This window comes from Lissotriton vulgaris, chromosome 5, assembly GCF_964263255.1.
Source record: "Lissotriton vulgaris chromosome 5, aLisVul1.2, whole genome shotgun sequence".
In the NCBI taxonomy this organism is placed as follows: domain Eukaryota; kingdom Metazoa; phylum Chordata; class Amphibia; order Caudata; family Salamandridae; genus Lissotriton; species Lissotriton vulgaris.
In genome coordinates this window covers 2001103357-2001126281 of record NC_141693.1, presented here as the reverse complement: position 1 = coordinate 2001126281, position 22925 = coordinate 2001103357, and positions in this window count along the sequence as shown.

Sequence of the window (22925 nt, the reverse complement as noted above, 5' to 3'; positions counted from 1 at the left end):
ATCTTCCCCTCTTACTCGCCCGTTACCTCCCACTCAGGAATGGAAAATGTTTCTCCTAAATTGTAGGTCCGTCTGCAAACATCATACTGAGCTACACTCTCTGATTGAAGACCTTAATCCTCACGCACTCTTCCTAACGGAAACGTGGCTCCATATAGACAATGATCCAGCTATCGTCTGGGCCATTCCTCAAGGATTTACGTTAAAGAGACTAGATCGCCAGACTGGGAGATGTGGAGGAGTGGCTATTGTTTATCGTGACAGCTACAAATGCCGATTCACCCCCACAACCTCGCCAACTTGCGAAAGTTTACACTTTTCGCTCGAATTCTCCCCCACTACCACCTTCTCTGGCATCCTAGCCTACCGTCCTCCTGGCGCTCTCAACAATTTCATTATTAAAATTACGGATCTTGCTGCAAGTATCGTGTTATCCTCACCCAACTTTACTTTGTTGGGAGATCTCAATTTGCATCTAGATGACCCCCACGATACTGCAGCCAATACCCTCTGTTCCAACCTTCAAGCGCTGGATCTACATCAAAAGGGGTTTCATGCTACTCACAATAGAGGTCATTTGCTGGACCACATTTACAGCAATATTGATGATCTCATGATTGAACCCCCTGTCCCACTACCCTGGACGGATCATTTTTTGATACCCTTCACCTGGCGTACCAATCTCTCTCCCTCCACTTGCGGCCTCGTTAAACATCGAGGTAGGAAATGGTCCTCACTTCCCCTCCCCGCTTGGGAAGCTGCCCTGGTTAAAGACATACCCAGGAAGGCGCCGAATTCCAATACAGCAGCCAACAACTTTGATGACTGGATCTCCTCCACACTTGATACGGTCCTCCCTGTACAGGCTAGTAACCTTACGAAAAGACCTAGAGCCGCCCCATGGTTTACTCCCACTCTCAAGACCATGAAATTAGCCTGTCGTAAATATGAAAGAGCCTGGAGACAGGACTTCTCCAAACCTAGGAAGGATGAATATAGAGCTGCCATTAGGCTCTATAAACAGGAGATAAAGACGGCACAAGCCTCTTTCTACGGCAGCAAAATCAATGCAGCCGCTAATGCCCCAAGGGAAATTTTTAAAATTGTCAAATCACTCATCTCACCCCCTGCGGAATGCCCCTCTGCTGATGGTGCCCAAAACCGCTGCAATGAACTGGCTGTTTTTTTCTCTGAAAAAATCCAGACTTTATACTCCTCTTTTGGGGACGCTAACAACGATTTGGAACCCCCCGTTTCCTCCACCTCGGATGCCCCTGTCTTGTGTAGGCTTGACACAATCCCACCCTTAGACATTCCGGCCCTAGACAGACTCATTCCTAAAGTCACTTCAGGCTCCCCTAACGACCCAGCACCCCCTCAGACCCTCATTAAGGCTATGGACATAATTCGCCCGGTCATATTGGACGTTCTCAACACTTCCATCTCCTCAAAATCCGTACCTCCTTCCTGGAAGTGCGCGATGGTGAGGGCCTTATTGAAGAAGCCCAATCTTGACCAATCCAACTTGGCGAATTACCGTCCTATTTCCCTGCTCCCTTGGCTGAGCAAACTGCTTGAGAGGCACGTAAATAACACCTTGATGAACTATTTGGAGTCAAATAGCCTTCTACGTGCCTCTCAGACAGGGTTTCGCCACCTACATGGGACCGAAACCGCCCTCCTAGCGGTAACAGAGGAAGCAAGAGCAGTGTTAGACCAGGGTGGCAAAGTCGCCATCATCTTATTAGACCTCAGCGCCGCGTTCGACACGGTCAACCATGTCACGCTATTACAACGACTGGCGGACATGGGCGTGTCGGGCCCGGCTCTGGACTGGCTGACATCCTTCCTGGCTGACCGCTTCTTCCAGGTCTTTGAGGGCGAGGCAGTGTCACCTAAACATCCACTCAGGTGTGGGGTTCCTCAGGGCTCTTCCCTGAGCCCCACCCTGTTTAATGCCTACATGGAACCCCTAGACAGGATTGTCCATCCCTTCGGTGTGCGTATTGTCACCTACGCGGACGATACCCAACTGGTGGTCTCCTTAGACCACTCGGAGGTATCGTCCAACACCCTAGGCCCCTGTCTAGAGGCTGTTGCTAGATGGATGCAATCTTCCCGTTTAAAACTCAACGGGGAGAAGACAGATGTCATCTTATTGGGTAACCCCTCTCCCTCTGTCTTTGCATCCATCTGGCCACCATGTTTGGGCTCGCCTCCTGTTCCCAAGTCCCAAATAAAAAGCTTGGGGATTTGGTTCGACACAGCCCTGAACTTCTCAGCCCAAGCCACAAAGACCGCAGCTACCTGTTTTGGATTGATGAGGATGCTGCGGAAGGTGCTCCCTCTGCTTCCATTTCAGGCAAGGAGGATCCTGGTCCAGGCTCTTATACTATCTCGCCTGGACTACGGGAATGTCCTCTATATGGGAGCCCCCTCCTTTGTCATCCAGAAGCTCCAAGTCACCCAAAAACAGTGCGGCTCGTTTACTCTACAACCTCCCTCGCTGGCAGTCAGCAAGGAATGCCCTAAGGGAACTTCACTGGCTCCCCATAGCGGCTAGAGTACAATTCAAGGCTATGTGTACTCTACACAAAGCCTTCCATCACCTTGGCCCTGCAATTTTACAGCCCTTGGTCACTCCCTATGTTCCGTCACGCTCCCTCCGATCCTGTACCCTCCAGCTGGCCTCCTCCATCAGAGTCAGGAAAGCCCGCTGGGGAGGCCGCTCCTTTTCACACACCGCGGCTAAGTTCTGGAACACCCTTCCTTTATCCCTCAGAGGAACTACCAATCATCTTTCCTTCAGAAAAGCCCTGAAAACTCACCTGTTTGCTAAATCCTGCTGATCTGCCCGAGCCCGCACTAAGTAAGTTTCCAGTCATAAGCGCTACAAGGCCTCCGGGTAGATAGCGCTATACAAGTGCAGTTTCAATTCAATTCAATTCAATAATAACGACGTTTCCACCCTTATCTGCCTCCCTAATCACTATGCTTTTGTCATTCTTCAATTTCCTTAGGGCATCCCTTTCTCCTCTGGACAGATTATACTGTATGTTGCGGCGGTCCCTGCTGTCCCGTTCCAGTTTATATAGTTCAGCGCCCACCCGTTCAGTGAATAGATCAATGTTATGGTGAAAAGTGCCAGGCATAAATTTCGATTTTGGGCGCAGGCCACTATCAGTCAACATGTTTTCTACAATATTATGTTCCACACATATTGTTTCCAAATCAACTTCTCTTTCCTCATTAAGTTCAGTCAAGCATTGTAAGTTTTTTACCTCAGCGATAGACATAGAAGAGATACCTCCAGTGTCCCCATAGATCACATCACGTTGAGTTTTATCATGAAAAAAATCTTTAAATTTGAGTTGTCTAGCAAATTTAAACAAGTCAACATGGATATTTGCAAAGTCCCCATCCTGGGTTGGACAAAAGCCTAAACCCTTACAGAGTAAGTTATTTTTATCTTTGTCTAGTACCCTGTTTGACAATTTTACTACTTTCAACTCAGAGGTCTGAGAGGTAATGTTGGTATTTTCCCTTTCCATAGGTCCTATTGTTTCCCCTGTTCTTTTGTTTTGGTTTTTGATCTCTCTGACCTTCTCAGTTGATCCTCTGTTTTTTCTCCATCTGCCCCCTTGCCCCCTACGGCCCCCTCTCCTTGTCTTCTTAGTTGTTGACCCTTTTTGGCCTGGTTGCCACTCATTCTTAGTTTGGCCATTTCCTTTTGAAATGTGGACGGGCCTTCCCCTAAAGGGAGTCCACCCGAGACGTTAATCGAGGATGTACTCTCTACAGAGGAGAGGAAGGTGCTACTCGCTGTTTTTAATTCTTCACTCTCCTCCCTCATTCTTTTCTTGTTGGTATCATCTGACAGGGTGATACTGTCAAATCTTTTGGCGAATGTGTAAATGCTCCCTTCCTTGTAATCTTTATCATCACGTTTTATTTTGCGTAGTTTTTTGTCTTTCAAGTGAACCTGATGGTTTTCTATTACCTTCTTGAGAATTTCAACGTTTTTTTCAACTAGCTCCCTATTTTCCTGAGATTCTATTTCTCTTTCTATGGCTTCTATCTCAGTTAACAACTTAGTTCCCTTCTCTTCAGCGTGTCTGATCAGGATTCGCATCATGATGAGTGACGCTCCTTCTAAGTTGGCCTCCCATTCTTTAACCCCTTCGAGGCAGATGACGAGCTGGGCTCGTCATGGTGTAGCCTCCTCAAACACTGATGACGAGCCCAGCTCGTCATGAACAATGGGTTTTTAAAAACATCAGCATAGCAGCAGAATCAGAGCAGCGCGCATGTGGTTAAGGAGCTCGTCACTCAAATCCTCGAAGGTGGGGAAGATGAGAATGCGTAACCCACGTGGTATTTTGTATGTTTCTATTGCAGGGTTACGCCGTCCCACCATCTCGAGAGTTCCTGTTTTTTAAGTCTCTCCAATTTTAAGAATAGTGAGCGGAGTCCCATAGAATTCTGTCCTGGTTGTACTGTTGGTGTACTTTCTTTGTTTTTTCCCAGTGCCGATCCTAGGCCTTCTGAGGCCCTGGGCGAAAGGGAAGATGTGAGGCCCCTCTAAGTGACATCACAGAAATTGACTTCGCAAATTAATTGGTGAGAATGTACGGCAAATCACCAACATACTCAAGCATCACGTGGCACACACTGTCATCTTTTTCCTCACAAACCTAAAGCTACAAGCAAAGAGGTGTATTTATGACATTAGTGGCCTTGAGACACGTGCTTAACACTCATCATGCTCCACAGTCAACTCGTACTCTACTTCATCTGCAAAGGATACACCATTTGAAACATCCAGTTGGTATATCATGCTAATCTATACATCATGACCTACTCTACATACTTCTGGGGTTTAGGACATGAGACAACCAACCATCCTGGGCAACAGTCAGATTTAGGCCATACACGTTGCAGCATCGATTAGGCCACTTAGGAGCTGACAGTGATATTTCATTTGCCAAAACAAAACAAGCCAATATAGTCTGATTTATAAAGGATATTCGCAGAACAGCTGGGCTGCTGAATCCCACAGTGTCTACTTAGCACAGCACACTCTGCACATTGTCATGTGGGAATACCAATGCTGTGACCTCTTTTTCTATGCAGCAAAAATAGCCTAAAAAAAAATAATATCCTGTATTATGTAATTTTCTGTAATAATGTACAGCTCCTTTCAGAAAAGCTTCCCCTTGCATTAATGAAAAAGAAATACATTTTGAAGAAGAGATTGCTGGTTCCCGCAGCAAACATGTCAGTGTAGTGTAGCTGAAAATCCAAAATAATCCGAAACAGTGCCTTAAAGGCCTCTAAAGTACATAACACAGACAAGCAAATAAAGCCTAATTTCTCCCGGTAGTGCTGGCGATGCCAGTCAGCATTTGTTGAAAGACATGGATAAGCTTCAACTAGAATTAAAGACAAAGGCAAGTTGGCAGAAAAAATGCATAAACTGGCACTGAATTTAAAGACACCAACAAGAGGACAGCAAGACACTTTACTCAACCACGAAAGTTTCCAGTTTAGTATTCCAGTAGCCTTAAAGATGAAGTAGTGTCAAAACTTGCCATTTGTGGTAAATACCCAATTGTCTTATGAAGCACAGTGTAGTGGCAAATAGTGCTTACAGGTGTGCAGAATATAAAATTAAAAAGCTGAAATAAAAGACGATATTTAATAACACATGGTGCTCAGATGCACCCAGTATGGTAGGGAAAGGGCTATTTGCACTCTACATGAAACACTACTAACAAGCATTCACTTGCAGAAGATGCATCATGCATCCTAGGGGAATATATAAATATGCGTGTGAATTATGAAACTATCAGCCACTTCCTCCCCATCAAACAAAAAATGATTGATATTGTTAGATAAAAAACGAAAGTACAATCAACAGCTGTAATCTTTCAAATTTCTTTTTTGAGCTTCAGCTTACCTGATATTGACTCAACGCAGGTCAAAATTAGGTCCACTCGCTCCTAAAACATGCCCACCACGCTGCCCTAAATCTAATGTGTAATGTGTGCTGTTCCCAAGGTGGTTCTGCATATTTATATAGCTAAATGAATAATTAAAACAGACCCTCCCACTGAACACCTGTGTCCCAAAAGCATTCCACTCCAGAGCACCTTCACAATATTTGATATTCCGCTCAGCTCCATTTTGAAGTGCAGCATGGCTCACAAATACCAGTTTATTTCTCAGCTGTGCATCGTAGTTGATTGAGAAGACAACAGCCTCCTTGGCTATCAGAGCTGAGTATGATAATTCACAAAACCACAGCAGAGTTTGCCCGGAAGAGCAGAGTGCGAGTCTCAAACTAAAATCTAGGGGACATTTGGCAAAGAGTCTGGGGTGGGGGTTGGTGGAGGGCAATCTGGGCAGATGGGAGGGTCAAAGGAAATTGTGTATATTTAACAAGGACCCCCTGAAAGTATGAATCATATAATTCCTAGGTCAGGGAAAACAGTGTATATGGGAAGTAACAACCTAGGCAATCAAAGTTTTCAAATACCCTATTGTTAAAAGGTAATAAACGAATAGCTACAACTGACTAAAATACATCATTTTTTTATTATTTAATAATTAAAACAGTAAACATTTCATTCACATAACAAAAAAATTAAAAATCACAATGTATTGTAACATAAGCATCAACAGTTAAAAATTAGTGAACAGTAGACAATGAATTCTTTATCTATAATAGATAAGTGGCGAAATTATATGACTCTACGCGCGTTTCGGTGGCCAGCGCCTTCTTCCTGGAGTAGCCACGTAATATCTATAAAAATAAAAATGCATTTCATTTCAAATTCATATATTTATACAATTTAATAAAGAAGAAATCTAACATCTAGAGGTTTGTCTTTTAGCAGCCATAGTTTAAAAAAACATACATGATTTTAAGAAACAATCCAATTTACATTTTCCTCTCTTGTTGTGATTTCCTTGTACAATTCTAGATGGTAAGGATATGAAAAATTCATAAATAATGGGTAGGAAGGTTAACTTAGATATCTGTAGATATCTGTAGATTCCACTATGACCAATGAGATTCTCTTAAGGTCATATGTTCAATATATATTATAGGGTCAGATGTATAATGTAGGCAATTGCTCTTTCAGATATACAAAAGACTCTGTATTGGTTTAAGAAATACAGAAATGGATACATGATAAAGGACAACATTATTATTCTTCATCTATTCAAAGTTAATCAATCTGGAAGTACTTATTTTGTCTCATTTCTTGTTGAATGGATACTTACTAATAGAAATTTTTCTCTTTAAAGAAACGACCAAGTTAAGATGTCTGCTTCTTATTATGACTTCTATTCGCGTCAGGGGTTGCCAAAGCTTTAAAAAAAAGGGGAAGAGGTCATATTGGCTGTTAATTTTTAGAGTAATCTAGTTATCGTCAGTATTGAGGAGATCATTTTCAGGTAACTTTACCTAGATGATATGAAGGATAGATATTAAATGTCCGCCACCGGAACCCTTAATGTGGATTTGAGCTCTGTAGGATCCCCGATCTGGCTCTTCTCAAGGTGTCCTAAGAATCTAGTTTTCAAAAGATACATATAAAGGGGGGAGATAAGAAGATATTCCTTATTCTATTCTCAGTGGTGGTAGTAGATATAGCGTTACTCATAAACATATGAAAATGGGATAAGGTTCCATTATTTATAGTTAGTTTTCGTCTTACCTATTTAAAATTATAATGTTCTCATAATCTTTTGGATGTATTCTTCAGTTTTAGAAGGTAATCAGGTAAGGTATTGTTTTAGCAAACTTCCTATTTGCCTATAAAAGAGAAGTCAATATAAAGAGTAATTAACTGTCTTCTATCTTATAGGGTCTAACTCTCTAAATATATTGTTTGGCCATCTTACCTAGAAGCACGAATTCCTTTGCTTCTCAGCTGGCGATGAAAATATAAAAGATTCTAGAATGCTGGACAGATGGTTGGTATTTAAAAGATCTCCCTGCCTGTACAAAATAGTGAGATAGGGTAGAGAAATGTATTATCTCTCCTTAAGTATGATTTGAATGTGGTTTCCCGAGGCTTAATTCAGTCCTGAAACTTACCTGAGGATAATCGGCAGGGCTCTATATGTCCGGTGGCGGGTAACTCGATCTGGCAACTGCAAGCGCGGGAAAATGATGAACCGACACCAGTTTGGACCTCTGGTATATATACACGAGTTATTGGTTTGGATTAATATCACCTGTGTTTACTTATTTGTTACGTCATGTTGCTAGAGGGGCGGCAATATTTCCGCGTGGTTGTCGGTGTATTCACGGAGTTTTAGATCGATCTCACTGATTGGTGGATTATGTTTGCAGATTTTTGTCTGTACTTTAGCGATAGGATGACATCCGTTCGCCGATTTTTATATACAAAAATAAACCACATTTTAAACATGGTATTCGCACTTGTCAGTGTATTCACGGAGTTTTGGATCGACCTCACTGGTTGGTGGATTATGTATGCACAGGTTTGTCTGTGCTCTAGTGATTAGATAACATCCGTTCGCCGATTTTAGTATTTAAAAATAGACCGCATTTTAAACATGCTATTCGCACTTTATATTACCAGCGTATTTTCATATTTTCCTGGGACTCGAGAGGTGGTAATATCATCACGTATTTATCAGTGTATTCGCGAAGTTTTAGATCGACCTCACTGATTGGCGGATTTTGTTTGCGGAGTTTTGTATGGACTCTAGTGATTGGATAAAATACATTCGCCGAGCTTTATATTTAATAATAGATCGCAATCTTAACCTGATATTTGTACTTTATATTAGTAGCGTATTTTCATATGATGATGTTCAAAAACAAATTAACAATAGATTGGCAATGTTAATGTGTAGTGTGGTATTGATGGAATTTTAAATCGGGTTCCAGGAATGGTGATCTTTCACTCCTGGGATATTGTGTGAGCTCCATTGATTGGAGAATCGACACTTACAGAAAAAAGTGAAAGAAGACTACCATTGTGTAGTTTCAATATTCTGTAAATTCGATATTAAGGGAAGAAATAAGAAAATTGTGTATTTTTATATGTAAAAACAAAAATCGGCGAACGGATGTTATCTAATCACTAGAGCACAGACAAACCTGTGCATACATAATCCACCAACAAGTGAGGTCGATCAAAAACTCCGTGAATACACTGACAAGTGCGAATACCATGTTTAAAATGCGGTTTATTTTTGTATATAAAAATCGGCGAACGGATGTCATCCTATCGCTAAAGTACAGACAAAAATCTGCAAACATAATCCACCAATCAGTGAGATCGATCTAAAACTCCGTGAATACACCGACAACCACGCGGAAATATTGCCGCCCCTCTAGCAACATGACGTAACAAATAAGTAAACACAGGTGATATTAATCCAAACCAATTAACTCGTGTATATATACCAGAGATCCAAACTGGTGTCGGTTCATCATTTTCCCGCGCTTGCAGTTGCCAGATCGAGTTACCCGCCACCGTACATATAGAGCCCTGCCGATTATCCTCAGGTAAGTTTCAGGACTGAATTAAGCCTCGGGAAACCACATTCAAATCATACTTAAGGAGAGATAATACATTTCACTACCCTATCTCACTATTTTCTTACAGGCAGGGAGATCTTTTAAATACCAACCATCTGTCCAGCATTCTAGAATCTTTTATATTTTCATCGCCAGCTGAGAAGCAAAGGAATTCGTGCTTCTAGGTAAGATGGCCAAACAATATATTTAGAGAGTTAGACCCTATAAGATAGAAGACAGTTAATTAATCTTTATATTGACTTCTCTTTTATAGGCAAATAGGAAGTTTGCTTAAACAATACCTTACCTGATTACCATCTAAAACTGAAGAATACATCCAAAAGATTATGAGAACATTACAATTTTAAATAGGTAAGACGAAAACTAACTATAAATAATGGAACCTTATCCCATTTTCATATGTTTATGAGTAACGCTATATCTACTACCACCACTGAGAATAGAATAAGGAATATCTTCTTATCTCCCCCCTTTATATGTATCTTTTGAAAACTAGATTCTTAGGACACCTTGAGAAGAGCCAGATCGGGGATCCTACAGAGCTCAAATCCACATTAAGGGTTCCGGTGGCGGACATTTAATATCTATCCTTCATATCATCTAGGTAAAGTTACCTGAAAATGATCTCCTCAATACTGACGATAACTAGATTACTCTAAAAATTAACAGCCAATATGACCTCTTCCCCTTTTTTTTAAAGCTTTGGCAACCCCTGACGCGAATAGAAGTCATAATAAGAAGCAGACATCTTAACTTGGTCGTTTCTTTAAAGAGAAAAATTTCTATTAGTAAGTATCTATTCAACAAGAAATGAGACAAAATAAGTACTTCTAGATTGATTAACTTTGAATAGATGAAGGATAATAATGTTGTTCTTTATCATGTATCCATTTCTGTATTTCTTAAACCAATACAGAAAGTCTTTTGTATATCTGAAAGAGCAATTGCCTACATTATACATCTGACCCTATAATATATATTGAACATATGACCTTAAGAGAATCTCATTGGTCATAGTGGAATCTACAGATATCTACAGATATCTAAGTTAACCTTCCTACCCATTATTCATGAATTTTTCATATCCTTACCATCTAGAATTGTACAAGGAAATGACAACAAGAGAGGAAAATGTAAATTGGATTGTTTCTTAAAATCATGTATGTTTTTTTAAACTATGGCTGCTAAAAGACAAACCTCTAGATGTTAGATTTCTTCTTTATTAAATTGTATAAATATATGAATTTGAAATATGCATTTTTATTTTTATAGATATTACGTGGCTACTCCAGGAAGAAGGCGCTGGCCGCCGAAACGCACGTGGAGTCATATAATTTCGCCACTTATCTATTATAGATAAAGAATTCATTGTCTACTGTTCACTAATTTTTAACTGTTGATGCTTATGATACAATACATTGTGATTTTTAATTTTTTGTTATGTGAATGAAATGTTTACTGTTTTAATTATTAAATAATAAAAAAAATTATGTCTTTTAGTCAGTTGTAGCTATTCGTTTATTACCTTTTAACAATAGGGTATTTGAAAACTTTGATTGCCTAGGTTGTTACTTCCCATATACACTGTTTTCCCTGACCTAGGAATTATATGATTCAAACTTTCAGGGGGTCCTTGTTAAATATACACAATTTATCCCACAGCTTGACTGTGTAGGGCTATTTTTTAACTATAATTCATTAGATCAAGTCCTCGTTTGTCATTTCCTTGTATCCCTCCACATTGACATTAACTTTCATATTCTTAAACTCTTTCCATTATCAATATGGCCCTCCAAAAAACATTTGGATTTACAGATGAGGAGTTTGAAACCCTTGTAGGAACATCATCTACTTTCGGTAGCACCACCACGAACTCTAGTCAACATAATGATGACACCAAAAAGCTAGTAGAACTAAAGAAAAAACTAAAAAGAATTGAAGCGCATGGAGAATTCATGCTGGCCTATTTACGGCTAGGCATTATCCCCATGGGTCTCAGAGTGAGAAACATCCCAGGTCTCTTTGTCCACTACAAAGCATTTCTAGACAAGTGGAGTAGAATTGCAAGTAGATGTTCAAGAGACCTGATGATGCTCATTGTGGAGACCGCTAAAGAACTAGCCGCAGAAGTAAGATCAGAAGTAGAAGATTTAGAAAACAAGATCAAAAAAATAGGTGATATAGAAGAAGCCATAAAGAAAATTGTAGAGTGTAATAAAGAATTAGAATCATTCACCAATTACCTAGAAAAAAGAAAAAACGATAAGTTATTGAAAGACAAAAGGTTTGCCACCATCGAAAACACCTATCCCTACCTGAGATCAGATTTCCACCAGCAGAATCATTACACTACTGAAACTAGAGATCAGCAACAACAAAAACAACGTGTAAACACTTTTTCAGAAACCTCAGACTCAGAAAATGAAAATAATGAGGGCTATTACGAACCTGACTTGATTTATAACCAAACTCCTAATAGAGGAAACCGTAGACAGCCTTTTTTAGGGAACCGAGGGGGTGGACGGGGACGCCCGAGAGTTCACTTCCAGGGCCAACCGAGAGGGAATTACCAACCCCAACACCACCACCAACAGGAAGAACCGCAATTCATTCGCGAGACCAGGAGTCGACAATATTGGAAGCAGGGCATGTGATTCCAATTTTCAATTTATCCAAATTAGAACTAGACAAAAACAGTACCAACTTGTTATCTAAAGGACTATCTTATGTTCCCCACTCTACAGTTAATCTGTTCGAACTATATTGTGATGTAATCTCATTTTTTCGCAAAATCCGTTTGAAAAAAATTCTTTGGATCAAATACCACCTTAGAGGAAGAACATCCTTCTATAAAACCCCTATGTCTCCCATCAACCTTTTGCCCAGGCCTTGAACAATTAGGACCTGAGGTAGCAACCTTTGAACTAGTTGTCTTAAAAAAATTAGACCAGGCTTTAAGATTCATTCCTAAACCGATCTACAACTTAGATAAGGAAGAACATCAAGCCCTAATATCTCTTTCAAACAACAAAGATCTCACCTTCAAAGGATGTGATAAAGGAGGAGGTATAGTGATTGTTGACACCTCACAATATGAAGTTAATATGCTCATAATGTTAGATGATCCAACGTTTTATGTCCCCCTAAGATCTCATTCCATAACAAATTTGTCTAAGAAAATTATGCCCTTAACTAAATCTGCCTTAGAGGATGGATTTATTAACACCAAAGAATTTGACTTCCTAAATCACCATCAAGGGAAAATTGCCTGTATCTATGGTCTCCCCAAGATTCATAAACATGCTAGTAACCCCCCATATCGACCCATAGTGTCTACAATAGGAACGCCAACTGAACCACTTTCAAAATATGTGGACAATTACTTGCGTCCATTTATTCCTAACATAACTTCCTACATACGCGATACAGGCAACATGATACAAAAAATTGAAGGAATCTCTTTCAATTCTAACAATGAACTGTTAGTCACAATGGACGTTGAATCGTTATATAGCAACATCCCATTAACTGACGCAATGAAAACCACCAGTTGGTTTATTGATCTACATCAGATTCCTTGCCCGAAAGAATTCTTTCTTGCCTGTCTGGAAATTGTACTCACGGAAAATGTTTTTGAATTTGGCACCCATATATACCGCCAAATCAAAGGTGTTAGTATGGGGGCTTCCGTGGCCCCGTCGATAGCTAACATATTTATGGCAGCTTTCGAAAAAGAATTTATCTACAATGAGATTGCCCCCTTTTATGAGTCCATCTCCCATTGGTCCAGATACATTGACGACATCTTCTTTGTCTGGACCGATGGGAGAGAGACTTTGGAAGAATTCCTTCAATCGATAAACGGAGCAAACCCCAATTTACGTTTTACTTCCCACGTCAGTAACGAGATGGTAGAATTTTTAGACATAGAAATTACTAATGACGCAGGTAACCTAAAAGTAGATCTCCATACAAAACCCACTGCAAGGAACACATTACTGCACTATCGAAGTTTCCACCCCAGAACTCAAAAAAACAGTATTCCTTTTTCCCAGTTCCTACGAGTCAGGCGCAACTGTACAAACTTGAATGACTTTGACAAACAAGCTGCGATAATGAGAACAAAATTTATCGATAGAGGTTATCCCCACCGTTTAGTAAGAGATTCTTACAAACGAGCACGATACTATGATCGGGATTGTCTTCTAAGAACAAGATCCCCCAAATCTAGCGATCAGATAGTCTGCATAATAAAACACTCTATCCTAAATGAAAAAGTAAAACAAGTCATGAATTCCAAATGGCACATTTTAAACAGCAACTGTCAGACTGACCAAAAATTAATGAAACCCCTCTACGCCCACAAAAGAAACAAAAATATTAAAGAATTCATCGTTCATTCACGCTTAAAAAAAAATGCAAATGAAGAAGCCTTGAATCAGAGATCCATTTTAACAAATAACCCATTGAAAGGAACATTTCCTTGTTCCTCGTGTAATTCATGTGGAAGTATTTTGCGAGGAGAGGAATTCGAACACAACGGACATAAAACCAAAGCCAGGGAAATGTGGAATTGTAAATCAAGTAATGTGATTTACTTCATACTTTGTCCTTGCCACCTAGGATACATAGGTGAAACTTCACGTAATGTGCAGACACGCCTTAACGAACATCGTTCAGCTATAAGAACTAAAAAAAACTGTATGTCCCATGGTAAAGCACTTTATAGAAAAGGGGCACAGTGCTGACGATTTTAAATGGAGAATTTTAGAGAAAATCCACACTGCAGACTCTAAAGGAGGCACAACCATCCGAAAAAAAAGAGAGGTTTTCTGGATTTTCGTTTTTAATACCTTTCGTCAAGGTCTAAATAATGAAATACCATGGGAGCACGCTATTTGCTGAGAAATGAATACTGAACATATTAAATGTATGCACACACCACTTGTTAAATATCTATTAGACCTCTGAGTTAAGAATCCAGAACTGTCTACTAAGCCTCTAGGTAATAACCCCGTACATATAATAACACACCCAGAAGATAGAAAAAACTGAGCCCTTGAGAACAATGATGAATTCTGCTTTTAATACCTTTCGTTAAGGTTTAAATAATGAAAAGAATACCTAAATGTCCACTAAGTCTCTAAGTAATGACCCCAAGGATATAACAATAGACCCAGAAGTAAGATAAAACTGAGTTTTTAGGAATAACGATGAAATAATTTATGATTCCACTAGGACTAAAATATTTGTTACCCAGAATCTTTATAATACTAGAGAGATTTTCTGTACCCCGTTTTTTTGTAGTATGAGTTTAGACAATAAGCATTAGTAGTAATAAATGAAAAATAAATAAATTCCCTTTTTATTTTTAGATACAAAAATACACAATTTTCTTATTTCTTCCCTTAATATCGAATTTACAGAATATTGAAACTACACAATGGTAGTCTTCTTTCACTTTTTTCTGTAAGTGTCGATTCTCCAATCAATGGAGCTCACACAATATCCCAGGAGTGAAAGATCACCATTCCTGGAACCCGATTTAAAATTCCATCAATACCACACTACACATTAACATTGCCAATCTATTGTTAATTTGTTTTTGAACATCATCATATGAAAATACGCTACTAATATAAAGTACAAATATCAGGTTAAGATTGCGATCTATTATTAAATATAAAGCTCGGCGAATGTATTTTATCCAATCACTAGAGTCCATACAAAACTCCGCAAACAAAATCCGCCAATCAGTGAGGTCGATTTAAAACTTCGCAAATACACTGATAAATACGTGATGATATTACCACCTCTCGAGTCCCAGGAAAATATGAAAATACGCTGGTAATATAAAGTGCGAATAGCATGTTTAAAATGCGGTCTATTTTTAAATACAAAAATCAGCGAACGGATGTTATCTAATCACTAGAGCACAGACAAACCTGTGCATACATAATCCACCAACCAGTGAGGTCGATCCAAAACTCCGTGAATACACTGACAAGTGCGAATACCATGTTTAAAATGCGGTTTATTTTTGTATATAAAAATCGGCGAACGGATGTCATCCTATCGCTAAAGTACAGACAAAAATCTGCAAACATAATCCACCAATCAGTGAGATCGATCTAAAACTCCGTGAATACACCGGCAACCACGCGGAAATATTGCCGCCCCTCTAGCAACATGACGTAACAAATAAGTAAACACAGGTGATATTAATCCAAACCAATTAACTCGTGTATATATACCAGAGGTCCAAACTGGTGTCGGTTCATCATTTTCCCGCGCTTGCAGTTGCCAGATCGAGTTACCCGCCACCGGACATATAGAGCCCTGCCGATTATCCTCAGGTAAGTTTCAGGACTGAATTAAGCCTCGGGAAACCACATTCAAATCATACTTAAGGAGAGATAATACATTTCTCTACCCTATCTCACTATTTTCTTACAGGCAGGGAGATCTTTTAAATACCAACCATCTGTCCAGCATTCTAGAATATTTTATATTTTCATCGCCAGCTGAGAAGCAAAGGAATTCGTGCTTCTAGGTAAGATGGCCAAACAATATATTTAGAGAGTTAGACCCTATAAGATAGAAGACAGTTAATTAATCTTTATATTGACTTCTCTTTTATAGGCAAATAGGAAGTTTGCTAAAACAATACCTTACCTGATTACCTTCTAAAACTGAAGAATACATCCAAAAGATTATGAGAACATTATAATTTTAAATAGGTAAGACGAAAACTAACTATAAATAATGGAACCTTATCCCATTTTCATATGTTTATGAGTAACGCTATATCTACTACCACCACTGAGAATAGAATAAGGAATATCTTCTTATCTCCCCCCTTTATATGTATCTTTTGAAAACTAGATTCTTAGGACACCTTGAGAAGAGCCAGATCGAGGATCCTACAGAGCTCAAATCCACATTAAGGGTTCCGGTGGCGGACATTTAATATCTATCCTTCATATCATCTAGGTAAAGTTACCTGAAAATGATCTCCTCAATACTGACGATAACTAGATTACTCTAAAAATTAACAGCCAATATGACCTCTTCCCCTTTTTTTTAAAGCTTTGGCAACCCCTGACGCGAATAGAAGTCATAATAAGAAGCAGACATCTTAACTTGGTCGTTTCTTTAAAGAGACAAATTTCTATTAGTAAGTATCTATTCAACAAGAAATGAGACAAAATAAGTACTTCTAGATTGATTAACTTTGAATAGATGAAGGATAATAATGTTGTTCTTTATCATGTATCCATTTCTGTATTTCTTAAACCAATACAGAAAGTCTTTTGTATATCTGAAAGAGCAATTGCCTACATTATACATCTGACCCTATAATATATATTGAACATATGACCTTAAGAGAATCTCATTGGTCATAGTGGAATCTACAGATATCTACAGATATCTAAGTTAACCTTCCTACCCATTATTCATGAATTTTTCATATCCTTACCATCTAGAATTGTACAAGGAAATGACAACAAGAGAGGAAAATGTAAATTGGATTGTTTCTTAAAATCATGTATGTTTTTTTAAACTATGGCTGCTAAAAGACAAACCTCTAGATGTTAGATTTCTTCTTTATTAAATTGTATAAATATATGAATTTGAAATGATATGCATTTTTATTTTTATAGATATTACGTGGCTACTCCAGGAAGAAGGCGCTGGCCGCCGAAACGCGCGTAGAGTCATATAATTTCGCCACTTATCTATTATAGATAAAGAATTCATTGTCTACTGTTCACTAATTTTTAACTGTTGATGCTTATGATACAATACATTGTGATTTTTCATTTTTTGTTATGTGAATGAAATGTTTACTGTTTTAATTATTAAATAATAAAAAAATGATGTCTTTTAGTCAGTTGTAGCTATTCGTTTATTACCTTTTAACAATAGGGTATTTGAAAACTTTGATTGCCTAGGTTGTTACTTCCCATATACACAGGGTCAAAGGAAATGACATTGAGGGCAACCACCCCCCTCTAAGTCATTGCAACACTCTTTTACCGTCCTGGATGTTTTTTGTGTGATAGCCTTATGCATTCCGGGTATTGTAGTACTAGTCTTGTTTTGTTACCAATACACTAATTAGACTAACACACCTAAAATCAATGGCGAGGGCTGGAGGCAGTGACCGTAACGAGTGACAGTGCCCATATCGAGTGAGGGAGTTACCCTATCTTAGAGTCACCAAAGTGGTATTATATCTGACTTTGAACGCTGGTATTTGGTGATGATGGTGGATTGGCACCCCAGGAGTTGAGTCAAATGTGTGGGGTGACTCTGAAGTGGCTGAACTCATGCACCTCAGTATCTGAAGGTAAACACCTTACCTCGATCCTCCAAGGGGTCCAGGTCCATACAATCAAACAGACTGGACCGGTACACCATCTCCGGTGTTCCCCGGTAGAATTGAAGAAATCCCCATTGAGGGGTGAGGAGACCGCTCTGGTCACCACGGAGCTGACGTTTACAGATCTTATGGCGGTCATTGGTGGGGTCCGGGTGGCCTTGGGTCAGCAGATGGAGGCCTTGGATACAAAACTGGACACCGTCACGATCGAGATGTAGTTGATAAGGGCAGACCTCTCAAAGGCCAATGAGAAGGTGAAGTCATTGGAGCTAAAAACGATTAGCCTGATTGACGATGTGAACCAGCTGCAGCAGGAGGTGCGGGACCTCAGGGCCTCGAGGGTCCTCACGGATCGTAAATTGGACGATTACGAAAGTAGGGCTAGACGCAACAATGTCCGTATCCTCGGAGTGCCTGAGAAATCAGAAAGCCAGACACCGGATCTGTTTGTCGAGGATATTGTCTTAAAGCACCTCAAACTTAAAGGGCTCAGCAATTTCCTCACGGTTGAGAGAGCAAACAGAGTCCCTGGAGGTAGGCCGAGGCCGGGAGCGCCCCCCCCCCGCCCTATGATTGCAAGGGTCCTGAATTTTCACGATAGGGATGTAATTCTGCAGGCGGCGCAAACCTGGCCCCCTTTGAAGTATGAGAATGCAACTCTGTCCTTCTTCCCGGACTTCACTCAAATGGTGCAAAAGCCGCATCTGGGGTTTTTAGCGGTGAAGAACAAACTAAGGGACAAGGGTCTCAAATATGCTATGATGTTTCCAGCCCGCCTCCGGGTGGAGCTTAAAGGGAAAGCCTGGTTCTTCGATAACCCCGAGGTGGTGGTGGACTGGCTGGACAACCTGCATGAGACCGAGCCGGAGAGCCGGGACGGAGACGAAGCAGAGGAACAATGAGCTGGCACAAACGGCGTCAGAGAGTAGGGGGAAAGGTTGAGGGACTGGGGACGGGGGGTTGGCGGGGTTTATTGGGCCCTCCTTATTTTCTACCTTTAGTTAATTGTAGATTGGAGTTGGGGCGACAGGCACACTGCTAGTTTGGGATGAGCGTAAGCTACATGCAGGGGTGCCGGGTGGAGGGAGGGGGGTTAAAGGTTGGGTTGCGTTCCTTCTTATGTGCTTCATTGTTAGCAAGATGTTATTGTTTTTTTTGTAGCGTCAGGTGACCTTGATATGCTTTACCATTACAATGTCTACTGGTTGAAAGGGACTGGGTGTATCCACGCTCAGCTGGAACGTAAATGGATTGGGAGATAAGATAAAGAGAGGGATGGTTAGTCAGCTGATCAAAAGGCATTCCCCGGATGTGGTGGTGTTGCAAGAGACGCATCTGGTTGGTAATCGCTGCATAGGGAGGACTATAAGTTGATAGCGCATGCCGGTTTTACCACAGGGTCCAGGGGGGGGGGGGGCATCCTTGTGAGAAATTCCTTCCCACTGACAGGGGTAGATATATTGGCATCTCTGGGTTGTGGGAGGGGAAAACTGTTACTTTTTTGTCTGTATATGTTCCGCCGGGTATGCAAAATGACACCTTCCGTGACCTGTGTGCAGTTTTCTTACCCCTACCTGTGGGGGTGCTGATTGTAGGTGGAGATTTCAATGCGGTAATGGATGGTGGCATGTATAGGCACCCTGCTTGATCTCTGCCGCCCAGAGGTGGTTATCAGACTTTGTAGAAACGACTGGGCTCACGGATGGGTGGAGAGCGAAGAACCAGGGTGAAATACACTACACGCACACCTCCGCATCGCACACTGTTGAGGATAGACTAAGTATTAGTGCCAAGGTCGCAGGTTGCATGGGTCCGTGAGGTGAGACATGTGGGTAGGGGGATCTCCGACCACTCCCCAATCTGGCTATGAGTAGAGGTAGGATGTGGGTAGGATCACTCCCATAAGTGCCTGGCATTTAAGAGACCCCGACACCCTTAAAGAGGTGGTGCAGGCCACTATATGGTATTTCCATGAAACGTGGGAACAGTTAAGTCTTCGCAATCCCTTTGGGAGGCGTACAAAACTGTTATCAGGGGAGAAGAACTATCCCTGGTCTCGGGGAAAAAGAGGAAAGGTCGAGAGGAGGTGGACAAGTCGGAGGCAGACTTGGTGGATATGGAGGGGGAGATTGCGAGGGCTGCCACCCCTGAAGGGACACACCGTTTGAATCTCCTAAGAGATGAATATAGGAGCATAGCTGGATAAAGGGCCAAAATACAACATGCCGATACCCAGAGCAGGGTCTATGAGCATGACGACAAGGCAGGGAAGTTGATCGCATGGTTAGAAAAAGGGGAGTGGGGATCAAGGTTGGTACCGGAGTTGCATGTCAGGGGCTCAGGTAGGGTGACAGACCCGCAAATGATCGTCGATGAGTTCTCGGACCATTTTCAATTGGTTTATACATCTGTAAGCATGTACTCAGAGACGGATAATGCGGCTATGATTCATGATATTCCAATGCCCACCCTGTCGGAAGAGGATGGGAGCTACCTAGACTCCCCCCTCACGAACGATGAGGTGGCACAGGCTATAAGAGGGTTTCATTCCGGGAAGGCCTTTGGCCCGAACAGAATTCCCAATGAATTGTATAAGGTCAACGCCAACAGGTTAGCACCATTCCTCTGGGGCATGTTTGTCGAAAGCAAGGAAAAGGGTCAGCTCCTGTACGATCAGCGAATCTCATTGTCATCCATAAAGATGGCAAGTCTAAGACGTCGTGCTCCTCGTACAAGCCAATCTCGCTCCTAAACGCTGAGCCTAAGGTACTGGCAAAGCTGCTGGTGACCAGGTTGGCCATGTCATCACTACTTTGGTCCATCCAGCTCAGTCCGGCTTCATGCCGCACCGAAATACAGCCATTAATCTACGAAGGTTGCACAATATTCTGGGAGGCGCATCCTATATACATGAACCGGCGGTTCTGTTGTCACTAGATGCTACTATGGCCTTTGATAGGGTATAGTGGCCCTACTTCTTTGCAGTTTTGAGTAAGATGGGTATTGGCCAAGATTTCATCTACTGGCTAAAGTTGTGGTGAACAATCACAAATCCGCCGACTTCTCGTTGGAGAGAGGCACACGTCAGGGGTGTCCTCTATCCCCATTATTATTTGCGCTGGCGCTCGAGCCACCGGCTGCATGGGTCTGTTGAGACCGGTCGATCAGGGGACTACGTTGGACGCTAGAGTGGGAGGATAAGATCTCACTTTACACAGACGATATACTGCTTTATCTCATTACCCCAAGGGAATCGCTGATTAGTTTCCTAGATGTCTTGGCTATGTTCGGGAGATATTCGGGTTTTGCCATTAATCGGACGAAATCGGTGCTCTTCGTCTTAAGCGGGGACCCCCCAGTCCTTCCGAGTTCCTGTCCAGTGAGGGTTGAGCCGGTGGGTTTTCGGTACCTGGGTATGTGCGTCACCATGGATGCAAAATTGAGATATGACAACAACCTGGGGCCTCCTCTGGCCAGATTCCGCCGAGATGTGCTTCGGTGGAAATCGCTGCCGCACTCCCTGCTGGGTCGAGCGGTGTTGTTTAAAATAATGGCCCTTCCCCGCTTCCTATATGTGCTCCAAAACAAGATGGACCTAGTGCCTACCGCATACTTTACGGAGATAGAGTCCCTTCAAAGACAGCTCCTCTGGGAGGGCAGGCCCCGCATAGCTTTTTCCAAGCTTACTCTTCCCTGGTACGACGGAGGGATCGGACTACCGGATCTCCGGAAATACTACTGGGCCTCCCAGCTGGCGGGGGTAAACCACATGATCTACAGGTCCCCGTTGTAGGAAGGTGGATACCTGACTATGGTTGCCCCCAACTTTTTGCCTGGTGTTTTGCTGGTTTTCCGACTTAGTTGGCCTGGGACCCTGCCAATCAGGACCCCAGGCCTACTGCTCTCTCTCTAAAATGGATTCCATGTACCTTAGGTACATTTCCAATTGGTACTGGGCCACCTTATCAGACCCTGTAACTCAGGGCATAGGTGTACCCAGGGCCTACCAGGGGCTGAAGCATGTATTATGCCACCCCTGGATGGCCATCTAAATCTGACACAACTGGCTGCACGACAGCTGGGGCAAGGTGGTGTAATCACCCTTTGCTTTAGATATAGTATCCCTATATCTAACCCTAAAAATGGACACACAGATTCCTATCAGTCACTCCTATGGCAGGCCTTGACAATCCTGAAGGCAGAGTGCTTGGAATCGTGTGAAATGGTGCTCTGGCATGAGCTGAGCCCGTTTGCAGCTTGCGGAACCAAGTTCTAATAGCTGTTCCATGATAACGCATACCATATACTCTTAAGTGCATTATAATCCTCGCGGTTAAATGCTATCTTTGGTATTGCTTTATCAAAACATGTCGAGTAAGGTGTCATACGAATTGGAATACTAACCCCTCGCCAATTCTGGCGACGGGGTTAGCATTCCACCCTTCTAGAGGGACACGACATGTATGTAACTGTGAACCCCGGTTAAAGTTAACTGAAGCCTCAGCTCCACAAAATGGATGCTGCCACCACAGACACGAGTCTGACCTCCTGCTGCTGGGAGTCCTTCCAGCGAGGAGAGCTTGGACAAAGGGTTTCCTGTCAGGGGCGGTGAAGCACCATCCCAGGCAGGGTTTTGTGTATCCTGGGTAGGCAGGGCTTTACAGGAAGGTGACTGCAGAGTGGCACCCCGGTGCTCACTACGCATCTGCCGGCTAGAACCAGTTCCAGGGGCACACCAGCCCCTGGCCTGGGGAAAGTCCGGCATGGGAGAGGGGTGTAACCACCCCCCTTCCTGGTCCCACCCCTAGGGCAGGACCTAGTCGCGTACCCACCCCTTTCTTTAGGATAAAGGCAGGAGCGGGGACCCTTCCAAATTAGATCATCTTTGAATCAAGAAACTACTTTCTACGAAAGGAACTCTCGACTTCTTCTCAAGATTTCTCCCTTGTG